Source organism: Anguilla rostrata, chromosome 12, assembly GCF_018555375.3.
Source record: "Anguilla rostrata isolate EN2019 chromosome 12, ASM1855537v3, whole genome shotgun sequence".
Lineage (NCBI taxonomy): Eukaryota > Metazoa > Chordata > Actinopteri > Anguilliformes > Anguillidae > Anguilla > Anguilla rostrata.
In genome coordinates this window covers 25442513-25445886 of record NC_057944.1, presented here as the reverse complement: position 1 = coordinate 25445886, position 3374 = coordinate 25442513, and positions in this window count along the sequence as shown.

Genomic DNA, 3374 nt, shown 5'->3' with positions numbered 1-3374 from the left:
TTCTCTTTGTGTGTTGTTGGATGTTGCTTACAAGCAAGCAATTTACACAGACCTCTGACAGCCTAACAACATTACACATTTTGATATGTATTGACTTTATTATTTGTAAGTTTAAATTTATTTTTAAATTTGTGTGAACCTAACCACAGTAAGGGGCCGGGCCTTTTGCTGTTGTGGCTTGTCTGCACTTTGAATTGAGCGGCCAGAATTTGAGACCTATATCTGTAGAACTCAGTTCCATCTCAAGAACCAAGCAGTGACTGAGGTGGGGGAGGTTTGGATTCTATCTAGTCCTGAGATTGGGTTTCTTTAGATAAACACCTTTTTATCATTGTTAAAAACTTTTCTCCATTAACCAGAATTAAATGTAGCTCTGTTAGGAACATTATGTGGTCTGGTACTATGTATTTCTGACTACTTACTTAAGGGGAAATTAAAACATCTCTCATTCTCAATAACTTGAATATGCATCTAAGGCCACTAGATGTCACTGTAATGCATACAGATATTTCTTGCACTTTGGGGCCACCAGGTGGTAGGTAAGTCAAACCTGACTTCATCCTGTGTCACAGCCACTCAAACTCCAGTCAGATGTTCCTGACCATTATGACTGAAGGTACCTTCGAACAAAATAAAAAAAAAAGATAGAACGTTGGGATAACTCAAGCCATGTGTATCCTACTCTACACATCTGTTTCCTGTGTTACATTTCCCTCCATATATCATTAGCAGAGTAACCGCGGATGAGTGTTTAGATAAGAAAGTTTGTAAATGGTAAATTTTCACCAATTTTTGCAATTTTATTTTATACAACAGAGCACTTGGAGTTTCAAACCTCAAAGTTTCAGACTGACTGGTCAACCAAACAAGGTATGGACCATAGTTATACATAAGCATAAGCAATCATGCATTTTGATGCAATAATGCTTTTTTCAATCTCCTTCTTACCCACTGATGTAAATGCTACACTTCCCATTAACAAATAACTGAAAATACATCTTTCCCTTTACATCTGCATGTTGGGTCTATTAGATATCTACTTTTTAGATTATCACCTTTGAGAAACAGACAATATAATTTGATCTGGCACACTTGCTCATAGCCCAGGCAGTGTCTCTTGTGATTGAGTAGCTTGGTCTGTTTTGATCAAGGGAATGCTCTCTCTCTACCCCTGCGGTCCCCTCCACAGACTTCAAAGGAAACATCCTTGGGGCAATTAGAGTCATAATACTGAGGGTCTTGCAAATGTATACAAATCTGGGGTGTCCTGGAGTTTTCTCTTCTCTTTGAAAGTTATATTACTTTATGACCTTCTGGGTGAAACACAGTGTGACCACAGACCACAGCCATAGTCCTTTTTGATTTTAAGTTTAAATGTAATCTGTGACATTTAATTGAAATCATTGAATGGACATCGTAATGTTTATATAAATAATGGTTGTTGAGGCCTGAAAGTTTAAATCCACATTTTTAGAAGCAGTTCCAGTCTCAAACGAAAGCCAAGAGTGCGATTTTGCTTTTGTCATATGGAAAATATTTGCCTGAAGGTGGAGATTATTACTAGGCTGGATTTTACAATTATTTGTCTACAAATATCACCTCTGTTGTTAGAAGCAGAAGTACATTTTTCTGAGGTACTCAATAGCTGAGCTGGATTACCTCTCACATATTCATGTTTGGTCTCATTATAAAGAGGATAAAAGCATGAATCTTTTGCTCAAGCCCTGGTTCCAACAACATAAGACAACTTTTATAAGTAAATTTGTCAACTTTCAGATAAGCCACTCCTTCTGACCCCTCTCCCAAACCTCCACTCTTCCACACCTCACCCAGTCAGCTCAGCCATGCTCCCCTGATCATACGTATGCATAGGCTTGGAGAAGAGGGGGTGTTTCTCCCTTCTTACAGCTACATAAAGTGGGGCTTTTTGGAATATTCACCTGTCTTTTGGTTTTTTGAACTTTGATCTTGGCTTACTTGGGACTAACTTGGGAGAAACAAGCTGTGGTTCGGCATTTGCTTTTGTTTCTTTTGTGACTGTATCCTGTCCGTGTAACACCTGGTATTTGTTATGGTAGTTTGAACCTTCATCTTTAGATTTTACGTTGTATATTGTTGCAATTTAATACATTTCTTAATATTCATTTGGTTGTGAGTTGTTCATTTTGATAAAGGTTGAAGCTTTGCCTACTAAGCAATTTGGAAATTTAATTTATCCCTTTGATAACAATAAAAATAAAGAGGTTATATTAAGTTGAGTTCTGTTAGTAGAACAAGGGGACAAAAATGGCAATTAGCAAAAGGTAAATACCGCAGAGACATTAGGAAGCTTTTTTTCCGTGCAGAGTAGTCAATGTGTGGAATAGCCTTCCAGGTCATGTAGTAGAGGCAGAAATCCAGGGGGTTTTCAAGACCAGGCTTGATACAGTGCTAGATGCTATCTAGCATGTAGGTAATCAGAGCACTGGGTACAATCAATTAAGAAAATGGCGAGCATTGTTGGGCTGAATGGCCTGCTTTTGTCATAATTGTATGTTATGTTATCATAATAAAAAGACAGTGATGGTAGTTTCTCATGTACTGTATAGAACAGCATGCATTTTGATTCTTTTCTCTCAACATATTGGCAGATGCCTTTATAAATGAACAGGGTTAGAAACAATTTAGGATGAGCTATGTAGTTGGGGGTTTCCTGCTGTGCTTCCAGACACTGCTGCCCCCCTTTCAATGTAACCCATACTGATTCTGTGTCTTTTATGAAAACATCAGTGATCTGAACAACCCCCATTCCTGAAGCATTTGTACCTCTGAGGTTCTACCACTTATGCATCTGCCTTACACATTTACAGTTTAATACCAAAACGTATTCTTTCATCGGTGTTTACTTGTATTTCGGGTTAGTATCCAAAACAATTGTGCTTTGAAAGCTTTTCGTAAATCTGGTAAATCCATATTCTGCCGTTATATACTGAACGCAAGCAAACGGGCTGTTTACAAAGTGACGACTCCACTTGGCGTTTCTTGAGAAACGAGTCCAGGCAAATGCTGAACCACTAAAGCCAGTTCAATAGCTAGATCAATTTACTCCCACGGTGAAAACCAAAATGTAGTTTCCAATTTGTGTCTGATCCCAACACTTGCCCTTAAGTGATTCAGAGGGTATTTACAATGGGCAGGTCTCCCCAGACTATGACATGTACCGCCCAGGAGCTCAGGGCACAGGTGAGAACACCTGCACAACACAAGACCTGCGATATGACAGGATCGGCTGTAACGTCTGCCCTGCTGGACCCACAGCGCAGGCTTGAGGCCTGTTAGAGCTGCAGCAGGTGCAGAAATGGCGCCAAAAGAAGCCATTTGGCAGCAGCAGCAGC